We start from the raw sequence: 10,216 nt of genomic DNA, 5'->3' as shown, positions 1-10,216 counted from the left end.
ATCTTGTCTCGTTCAAGAGATATTCAAGTGTTTGTTCAAAAACTGATGACGTCACAAATCATCCCAGTGCAAAAAAATCACAAAATCAAGAATATCTTGGGAAATATTGGAATGATGCTGCTCAACCACGCGGGAAACGAATATATTGCTATCCTGTATGTGTACAAAACCCTCATGTAAACACGCGCGGCTGCCGTTCGTTGCGTTCATTTTGCTGGCGTAGCACGCGAAGAACTGTGAACCGTTACAAAGCCGTGATTCCGATGAAGGCCGAAGTTGTTTGGCCGAAACGTCTTTGATACTTAATTAACGTTGTTTCTAACGTTAACAATAGTCAGTGCCAAACAAAATTTTTTTAGTTCTGATGCTGCTCAAACTTGACACCAGTATTGTACACCAGGTTAGAAACAAAATGACACTCATTTAGGCGTTGCCATGGCACTGCTCTTAGCCCGAGTCCTTATCTGCTATGAGCCAAATATCTCTATTTTCGACTAGATAAGGAGAGGCAGACAGTCCTATTTGAAATGCAAGAAGTGCTCATATTGCCCCACGTCTCCTCACCAGTTCATTGGGAGTAAACTCGGTTTGATTAAGATAAAAAATGAGAACGTCAATTCAGCATGAAATAGACCAAAAGCAAAACTTTTGCCATGGCAACAGCACTGTAGGCGTCATTTTGTTAGTTCAGTACTACATTACTGGTGTCAAGGCGTTGAGAAGCATCACTCCAATATTTCCCGAGATATTCTTAACTTTGTGATCTATCTTTGCACTGAGACAATTTGTGATGTTATCAGTTTTTGAACAAAAACTTGAGTATCTCTGGAACGAGGGAAGACAATTTACGGAATCGAAAACGCCATTAGTCTGAAATGTCAGCCGTCTCCTCCCCCTAACCCACAGGGGGCGCGGGAGAGTCTCTCTCTCGCGCGCCCCCTGTGGGTTAGGGGGAGGAGACGGCTGACATTTCAGACTAAAACGCCATTATTCGTCACTTTTGGAACAGCCGCTTTTGGGGAATTTGGCTCCGTGGCTGAGCGAGAGGTGCCCTGCTACCTACCGGAGTCTTTTACATCAAGTGGACGAGGTCTTCTTCACAGGAATATAGCGTTTATTGCAGATCTTTACTCATTCTCTTACAGGTAGACCTCAAGAGCTTTTACTGAAGAATATTTGTCATAGCCAATAGCATTTCGACAACTCAATTTCACTTGCGTAAGCTTACAAATGAAGGAAATTCTAAAGAAATTACTTTTCGCGCCTATACAAACTGAAGCTCATTTCTTATTCGAAAGAACAGGGGGTGTTCGACATCTGTGCGCTTTATTTGACGGCTACAAAAGCTCCGATATTTCCTAAACTGAGTGAAATCTACTTTTACTGAAAAATGTCACGTAACACTTTGAAAGGCCTTTCAATTCATTTATTTTAATACTACACAGGCACTACTACTTTAATCGGGGATTAGCGTTAATCGGCTTTCGAACAACCGGGCTCCGATATGTTTTATCTTGGTCTTCCACATGTTTTGGAACTGAAAAGATTTCATCCGGCTGTTTCCATGCGGTTATATGCTCTCCGTTGTAAAAACGTTAAGTTTATTATTAGTTTTGAAAGTTGTTGCAGCACGTTGTTGCAGTTGCTGAAGCGTCAACTCATGGATGCCAAACACACAGCAAAAGTCTAATAACAAACAAACAGACAAATTAAATCTAGCAGTTCTGTAGAGGTGGCCAACATGAACTACTCCATCTGTTCATTACCATACTGCAACAGGCGCGTTCAAAAACCCGCCTCGACCTGGGGGCGAGGCTGCGTCTCAACCTTAAAACCAGAGCCAAGTTCAAAACCTCAAAAAAATTTCAAACACTTTCCAAATTATGACACACAAAAAAGCAAGCATTTCCTTGTGGTGTACAGTATCGAGCAGAGTAGGTCACTAGATTTTATTTGAACAGTCTTGCTTTGAGGATTTGATCAGGAGTTGGGTTTGATTCATACTTCGGGAAACAACACCATGTGCCGAATGGTCACACTTCCATACAGAGATTTCATTCGCAGACTGAAGAGTTCGTATCAAGAAAAGCTGATCAAATTCAAAGACAATGCTTTTTGTTTAGCGTCACAAATATGGCCATAAAAGGAGATTTTGAAACAATAGCTTTAGCGCTAAACAAAGGCTTATTAATTCAGGAGGGAAATTCAAACTCGCTGTTATTACAATAGCGAAATTCACGAGGGAAATTCAAAACTTGCCGATGACTGCACGAGTTCGAAATTTGCATATTTGGCGAAAGCGTCGCGTCGCGAGTGAAAGCGTGTTAGTTTTTAAACTAACACCTCTTCTTTAAGAGCCGCGCTAGCAACCGATGCTTTTGTTTTAAGACTAAATGACAACGACCACATTGATCCTTTTAAATCAAACGGTCTAATCGGGCGATTTTTCCGATCGAAAGCGCGAGTTTTCATAAACGAAGCCTTTTCTTTCCTTTCTTTTTTTTACGAGTAAGGCAAGTTACTTTTGAAATTCACAACTCTTGACCAAGTGAAACCATCGATAAAAGCTTCGCTGTTTTGCGGCGTTGTGCTACGCGCTATTATCAACTGATCCAAAATCGTATAAAAAAATTTAGCATTTCCAGGTTTCTTGCTTGGGGTCAATAACAATAATAGTAAACCTTACGCAACTTTCCAAACCCCTTTCCCCTAGTGCCGCTAATTTGACACGCCGACAATTTTGTGACGATTTGAAATTCATCTTCGCCGAGTCTCGGAACAATTCCCTAAGCGCAATAAACAACAAAAGGCTTTTGTTTGGACTTGTGAAGACGAATTTGACTCACTACAATGGACCATTTCTTGATACGTTAAAGCCACCTGGTACATCATAATGAAAAGAAACACGGAAAATTACTGCTTGGAACACGAGCTTTCAGCTGTGAATTGCGCCGTCGTAGGGTGCTTTCCACTTGTCAGAAATGGCCCGGGCCAGCCCTGCTGGTCAGTTCCTAAACGGACTGTACCAATTTGAATGATAAGTTTTATTCCAGTCCTTCGAAATTCTTCAAAATAACACTTATCAGATCGATTCGGAGCGATTATTTTTAAAGATGTTTGCAGCACCGTCCTCAAAAAATAACGCATTCGATTTCTCACCGGCAATCATGTTCTGGCAAATGGAAATCACTCTTAGTGTTTCATTAACAAACTCAAAAGTCATGATCAACCCCAAGGTTTAATCACCTTACCACGTACAAAGCATAATAAACAGTCTGGGTGGACCTTAGGTACTGCTCGGTAGCTCTGATTTGAGTACAAAACATAATAAACAGTATGGGCGGCCCGGACAGGTACTGCTCAGCAAGCTCTGATTTGAATGCTAGGTTTGTGGGTTCGTTCGAGACTGGCACCTCAATTCATAACTCTGTCAAGCTGGGGTCGGAGAAAAAAGGTTAAACAAACAGTGAAAAAGGGATTTAAGAAATTCTTGGGATTAAGGTTTATCAGTTCTCACGCTGCAACTTAAAACTGGCAAAAAAAAAGCTCTGCTTAAACAGGAGAAGTAAACATTTCTGTCGATTAGAGTCAGTGATCGGCTCTCAGTCGACTTGGGCGTATACATTACAAGAGACATTAATACGAAATATAAGCTACAAGCCTGTTTTTCGATGTATAATCCATCGAAAAGGGAAAAAAGCCGAAACGGCATTTCAATTGACCAGAAACGTCTGCTATACTGTGCTCTGGCAGGTAACTTTTAATCTTACTTGATTGCATCTTTATAAAACCCCATCCATATTTTTGAACATCGTTTATTTCGGCCTCATCCTGAAAGTATAGTTTCTTTTGGAAGTTTGATGCTCTTAAAACTAGCAAGTCAGACTCTCTGGAAGGCATCGAATTTAGGCGGAAAATTGTCAGCCAATAGATTTAGACCCTCAACAAAATAGGAAAACCGTGTTGTTTGTTTGACAGGGGCAGAAACTGACATGCAAAGCCGGGTACAGAGCCGAAAGAAAATATAAGTCCAGTAAAAGAGCAGAATACTGAAATTTTCCAATATCTGAATAATCTGCAGCGCGCGTTGGTGCCGATTTTGACTATCTGGTTTGTAGGTGAACAAAAGTGACAAACATAAAATAAATATTAAAAGAGTCGAAGTTGCGTATGGTAGGGAAATCATTATAAACGTGTGGAATAATTAGGAAGCGAGAATGTCTTTGACTGAACCCAATTACATGAGTTAGTCGGTAAAGAGTTCAATTATGGTTCTTGTTAGGAACATTTAGTTCATCTATCACTATAGACTGCGTAAACCTACCTTATAATTAACAATTAGATTATGAGCTCGAGATTTCTATCGCGTGATAGTTGATGAGAGGGCGAAGCCCGAATCAACTATCACGCATAGAAATCGAGAGCGAATAATCTAATTGTTTTAGTATAAATCTACTAGTCGCTCAAAACTAAACAAGTAAATTATCCATTTCCTCATCGCAGACACTTCGAAAACGCGAAGAAGCGGGCGCCATTTTGTTGAAAATCGCTACTCACTATCTATCACAGAATAGATAGCGAGTAGCGTAGCCAATCAGAGAACGGCATTCGTGATAGAACACTAGTAGATTTATACTAATACTTGAATATTCCCTCTAGGCGATTATTTTTCTTGAGACAAAAATAGGGCGATTATGCAAAGGAACTATTATTTCCAAGGTTCCTTATTAAAAAAAATGTGCAGTTTTCAAACAAACAGGGGAAATAAGAACGGCTAGCTTTGACTGAACTCAATCACATGAGTTAGCCGGTGAAGAGTTCAATTCTAACACTATAGACTGCGTAAACCTACCTTATATACTTGAATATTCCCTCCGGGCGATTATTTTTCTTGAGACGAAAATAGGGTGATTATGCGAAGGAACTATTATTTCTAAGGTTCCTTATCTTTAAAAAAAAATTGTGCGGTTTGCAAACAAACACAGGAGCGGATTAAGAACACATGGAGCCCTGGGGCAAACTTTGAACGCCCATTTTTGTGGCCTTGCCACCTATTTGAGCAAGTCGACTCCAAATCGAACAAAACAGTATCAGACATAAGCATACCATATCCACTATAGACACAAACCGCATACTGTTATAACACTATAATACTGCTATCGTTAAAGTATGGTTGGCTGAAAGGCCCAGGAAAACTGTCCATAGCTAAGCTTTCGAGGCTTCAGTGCTGATTCCAAGACCTCTCTCAACGGTGTCAGTGTGTACGCTTTAGAATTAGAGTTTTCCTTCAGCGGACTTAGAGTTTCCCTTCAACTATTTGCCGGAAAACTTTGCAGTTACTTTTGTATGTCTAGGCTCGATTTCCAGCCGTTTTGTTGTGCGAAATCGGCCCAATGGTACGTAGAGAATTGGTCGAGGGACCATAGTAAGGCCTAGTAAAACTCCAACGGAATAACCATTGTAGTCAGGCAGTAATTAATCCATGCCAAAATCTTGACTCGTTTACAAGGTGCTGATTGATGATACACTGAGGCATTTCCTGGCCTCAGGGTGGTTGGCTACAGGTTTATAGTAGGCCGGCGTGCTGAATGTTCCTGATTCCTGAGGAATGAGTTCAAAGGGACACTTCATAACCTATAATGAGATTATACAAAAATGCGGACATTATACGTGCTTGTGACTACTGCAAGTCAAAGCTACACTCAAGTTGGACAATGTGATCAAAAGTTTGAAGTTTGGAATCATGGTGGGGAGGTGCGGGGGAGGGGCGATTTTTAAGCGTAGACGATTATTGGAAAACAGCGCCGGAGCTTATGGGAGAAAATTCTTTGGATGGTATTCGTTTTTTGGTATTTCAAAAGTTCATCTCCAAATTGCGATATGCTGTAGAGTGAATATGATAGGTGTATCATTTGCCTTGTTAAATACTTCATGAAGGCCTGCATAGTTGGTGTGTAGCTCCTGGTGCGAGGTCTTAAATTAACCTGCCTGCGCCTAGACGTCTGACAAAGCAGACAGGTCACTCACGGGCTAATCCGAGCAGTTTGTTTCTGTAGCATTATCAATTTTTGGCGCTTTTTTCAGTGATACAGTTATGCTCAATATAGTACTTATAAGATATATCTTTTTCTAGGGAGTAATTGGGCTGGGAAAGGTGACAACCACTATCAGAGTTTTGTTCAGCAGCTGACGCGCCAGTGTTCCCGTAATCCCGTAGTCCCGTAGACATTTCCCGTAACTAGGTCAGGTGACCCATACTCCAGGCTCCCTCGGCTCATGTTCTTTCCCTATCTCATGTTCAGAGTGTTTGTCGTTCGTGTTTGAAAAAGGACTTTCTTCATCTGGGTGTTTGCGTTTTAAAAGGTAAGCTATTACATCTTTTAGTTTTTCTTACTAGGTTGAAAAAAAGGGAGAAAGTGATGTAAAATGTTGCTAAACCGAGAACAAGGATTGCATAACTTGGAGCTTTACTAGTAGCACCAAACACGAGCCATCGACAACAAGCTCGTGTTAAGTTGGTGCAGTGCCTTCGCATTGTTCTATCTCTCTCTCTCTATCTGCTGGTGTTTGTTTTAACGTTTTCTTTGCATTCATAAACCAAAAGGTGATGATGTTGTCGTTGAAAATTTAATGGTTAACACTTTTGTTTAGGTGTTTAATAAATTCGAATAGCTCGCGTGAGTTTGGACTTTTGTTTGCGTGCCAGCCAGTAAATCTTTTATCCTTTTCGATTTTTGGAGCTTTAATTGCTTTTAGTTTGATATTTCATTGTGGTATTGAAATTCAAAGACGTCGCATGTCAATATCAGGCCTAAATCGATAAGAAAGGTTTGGAAAGTGTTATTTCGTGTCATTTGCGGGGCACTCTGAGTCTTATATTATTAAGTCGACTAGTGAAATGATATGATACAGTGACATTCGAAGTTGAAAATATCGCGATTCTGTTCTGTTTCACTGTACAATTCTTGAATTAATAGAAGAGGACGATTTTTCTAACCTGCAAAAACAGGTCCCGTGCAATGTTTTTGCTATCATGTGAAATATCTCGAAAAACTATTTGCATTCATCCATCTGACGAATGTATATTAGACTTAGAGCTTGTGTGTTCATGTAAAAGTGCATCTTGATCGATGTTGTACACATGCGAAAAATGTGATCGCGTACTGTTTCAAACTATTTTCTCGCGTTTTTCAGGTAAGGCTAAACTTCAGTGCTATGAAATTGAAATCAGGAAATCGCTGATTGCGCGTGACTATTGTTGTTATTTCGTGACGCTATTAATAATACGTTCAGCAAACAAAAGCAATTTGAAGATAAATTTTGAATATTAAGTGCTTTCTTCCTCGTGGTGAGTGGGAACAGCTTGTGAGGGTGTAAGTTTTGTTTTACATGCAACAGCATGGAATAAGTGTTAGTAATATAATAGGCATGTAAATCGTTTGCCATAGAAACTTGTCTGGCTGATAAGTGGGTGCCAAAATGTGTTATTTTCAAACAAAATCTTTTCCTTCCACATCTGTCTAATTTGACAACAAAGTGGCTGTTGTTCCATTATTGCTTTAAGCCCTGGTATCAACCTGTATATTCTCCTCACTTCTCTGCCCATATTTCTAAGAGTATTACTTGGGAGAATTTCTTTCAGTATCAAGATTTTATCTTTGGGTTTTTTTTTCATTCTTTGTTCCAAAGGTTTGTAGGATGGATTAGCTGGAAGTGAACTTTTTACAATTTAGGACAAATTAATTAAGTAGATTTGTCAGAAAACATGTTTATAAATATTTTAGCTGTTATAAAGTTTGTAATTTCTTTTTGAAAGGATGGAATTGCCTAACAGGACTGCTTAATAAAGTTATAGTGTTGTATTGTATTGTAAGTAGTGATATTGTAAGGAGGCTAAACTCACTCAATTTTGAGGGGTAAGGTGTTAAGCCAGCTAAATTCTGATTAAGTAAACATGTGTTCTTTGGTTTGGTTGTTAAGAAAGGAACACTAGAACATTCCATTACATGAAAGCTAACATTATGAGTGTGTTGACACAGTGCCGGAAATTTGCTACCCAGTTCTTGCCAAATAAAATGGTTGAAACTTTAAGAAGTTTGTTTGAAGGTTTGAAGGATTGTTAAATGCTACAAACTTGTTTGGACTGGTTTGCTATGACAACTCAATACGTTGTCTAACTGGCGTCTATGCTATTGTGACTTTGTCAAGTGTTTGTTTGAAGGCAGGACCTGGCTTGAAATGTCAATCCAAGTTGAAAGACAAATATTCAGTTTGAACTTGAAGTTTGTTTTGTTACAACACATAGCAAAAACTGCGGTATAACTTATAAGGAATACATTGGATTTTGGGCATATCAGTAAATTATAACTGTTTTACATGTTTGCCTGGTGGGAATCTGACAACCGGACAGTAAGGATTTAATCTCTCTTCTTTTATGCTAATAATAGTATTGTTGAGCACATTAATGGTTCATACTTTTTTCTCATGTAAATCTTTTGTCCTTGTTATTCGTAATGTCCCAATGGAATTGATATAGCTCTCACCTTGTTATGGCTAAAACTGCACTTTAGACATTCAATACCAAATTTGATAAGGCTAGTTTGTTTTTCTTGTTTCTAAGGCCATAATTAATCTGTTCTATGATGAATGAAAACAATTTGTAAAATAGTTAAAGGGAAATTGGTACAAGGGCTTGAAAAGAATTGAATTTTTTGAAGCAAGGTAATTGTCTTTATTAATTAAGGGTGTTAGTTGAGAATGAGTGTACATTCATGTGTACATGTATATATATCCCTAAGGCATAATCTGTTCTATGAGGAATGAAAATGATTTGTAAATAGTTAAAGGGAAATTGGTACAAGGACTTGAATAGTATTGAATTATTTGAAAGCAAGGTAATTGTCTTAATTAATTAAGGGTGTTAGTTGAGAATGAGTGTACATTCATGTGTAGATAATATCCCTAAGGCATAATCTGTTCTATGAGGAATGAAAATGATTTGTAAATAGTTAAAGGGAAATTGGTACAAGGACTTGAATAGTATTGAATTATTATTATCTTAATTAAAGGGTGTTAGTTGAGAATGAGTGTACATTCATGTGTAATATATAATATATATCCCTAACCTGCATGCAACTTAAAAATAATAATATAACAGGTTTTCTTTTCATTTACACGAGTTTTGATATTTTGCTGATGTGCTCCACATTGGTACTAAAGAATGCACAAAGATCAAGTTGCAGAGATTTTTCTTGTATTTTTCTCCTGCTTATGTATCTGAACAGTAATATTGTTATATCTGTCACAACAATGAGAAAACATTTCACGCATGGTTTTCAGTGCTTAAAAGCAGGTTAATTGAGTAAAAACTGTGAAAGAGGCAGTTGACACAGTTGAAATTTTACAAGTCAATAATAGATAAATACTCAGAATCAGTTGTCAGTTTTAATGAAAGCCATCAGCAAACTGGGAAAAATTTCACCGATCACCAGCTATTACTGAGAGCTTTTTAGTTTTCCATTTGTTTGGAGTGATTTTTACCATAATTATAGTATTGTTAAGGTTCCAACTCTCCAACTTTATATAATTATATTTTTTTGTTGAAAAATGTCTGATTTAAAGGTAGCTGACCAAATTATCAAAATTTGATAGGAGCACAACCATGGGAAAATTGTTCCAGACAAGTGTGATTTTGGCACGATCCCAACTGCCCTCTTGGAAAATCATGATACGTTGAAAACAAGAGTGGGCAATATTGTTTGTGGGAATAAGGGTGCAGAATTAAAGATTTGCAGTCTTGTCTGCTACTGAACAGACTCAAATTAATTGACTTACACATGCTAGAAATTAAAATTAAGCATTTCGGACAAATTTCGTCAAGCAAGTTTTAGTGGTTGTAAAATAATACAATACAATGGATTATTCGACCAGACACATTATCAGCTATAGTGCATCTTAAGATGGAATAAGGTATAATATGTATTGACTTGTTTTTGTCTCTACAATGTATACACTGTGTTTTCTGCCTTTAGGCAAAGGAATAACCCATCTTGTCTGTCTGTTCATGTCTTTGGAGAGCAGTTCAGAGATGATGTCCCTGGATGAATAATGTCACCCTTAGTTTTTCAAAGACATTTTACCTGATTGACGTATACTCTTGTATTGATCTTTGTATAGACAAACTACAGTTATGTATTAGACTCATAGCATAACAAGA

The sequence above is a fragment of the Pavona decussata genome, unplaced genomic scaffold (genome assembly GCF_977016875.1).
Source record: "Pavona decussata unplaced genomic scaffold, jaPavDecu1.1 SCAFFOLD_602, whole genome shotgun sequence".
In the NCBI taxonomy this organism is placed as follows: Eukaryota; Metazoa; Cnidaria; class Anthozoa; order Scleractinia; family Agariciidae; genus Pavona; species Pavona decussata.
The sequence above is the reverse complement of the archived record's forward strand: the minus strand, read 5'-3'. Positions refer to the sequence as shown.